This window comes from Cebus imitator, unplaced genomic scaffold (assembly GCF_001604975.1).
Source record: "Cebus imitator isolate Cc_AM_T3 unplaced genomic scaffold, Cebus_imitator-1.0 Scaffold620, whole genome shotgun sequence".
NCBI lineage: Eukaryota > Metazoa > Chordata > Mammalia > Primates > Cebidae > Cebus > Cebus imitator.
Window position 1 is genome coordinate 1 of NW_016107935.1, and position 1,326 is coordinate 1,326.

Below are 1,326 nucleotides of genomic sequence, written 5' to 3' on the forward strand. Positions count from 1 at the left end.
ACAATCTTCAACTGTAAAATCAGGACAACTGCTAAGTATAGTTAATTACCTCAAAAACTTAATTCCAGTATATACTTATTGCTCAGATTTCGAGAAGCAATGTATATGCCATGTATTACCGTGCACTAATTCAATCACAAATGTTTCTATCTAGATTTAAATGTATTTGTTAACAAAGGTAGAATAGAAACCAAACCTAAACATGACAATAAACAAACATCTTTGTATGGTACCAGTTAGTTTTGCCATGGATCAGATGGTTTATAAAAGTAATAACCATAAAACAAAAGATAATTTGAAAGCCCATCTATTCCTGTGCTCAATAAAGTTTTTCTTCAAAAAAAAGAAAAAAAAAGCACTTATCCCATAAGATGAGTGCTGCACGTTAATAAATATGATTGTTTCCCTCTTATTAATCTTTTGTTACAGGGGTACATCCCAACTAAGAATTCATGAGGGTTGAGGAGGAAATTTGTTCCTTCCCTACAATATACATTGTATGCAATATATGTATATTGTATACAAAATAAACCATAGGAGAATAAACACGTACAGACTGGTAATGGGAATCATAAAACACATTAAGTGCAATAAATTATAACAATATATTGTGCACTTCTTCAGAGTAAATAGTGAATATACAAAGGCAGAGTTAGTGACTGTCGTGAGGACAGGGAGGCTGAGCCCAGGGAGAAGAGTAGGAAACACTTCGTGGAAGATGTGGAAGATATAACCCTTGGACTAGTCCGTGTATTCTACTGTTAGCTCTCTTCCTGGTTTTGCGTCACTTACATTAGACTACTTTAGACTCTAGAACTTTCTCTATAGTAACTATGAGCAACTACACAGGTTCTGCATAATATTTATGGGTGAAGTTTTGTGGTCATAGGAAAAAATCACGCACTTCAGGAAAAATCCGACCTGGGCTTGGAGATTAGCTCCACTGTCTATTACTTGATGAAATGCGTCTTACACCATCTGAGCCTCGAAATATCTGAACCCCAGCTCCTTCACTTTTAAAGGAAATCCCCACAGAGTTTCTATGAGATTAAAATGTGATTACACATGTCAAGTGGCTAGCAAAGTGTCTAAAAAATAATAAGCCTTCAATAACACTTAGCCCCTCTAAGATTTTGCTTCTAAAATAGATAGTACTTAGGCAGTTTAAGTTATTATAGCATATGAAGGGAAATAAAACAATTTTTATAAACAAATATTGATAAGAAAATTTTTAGAAGCTAGCTGGCTATAAATTTCTTCAAAATTTAATAAATTTTGGTTTAATGAAAACTTGTTTTTTAATCAGCTGAATTGTGGATTTTTTTT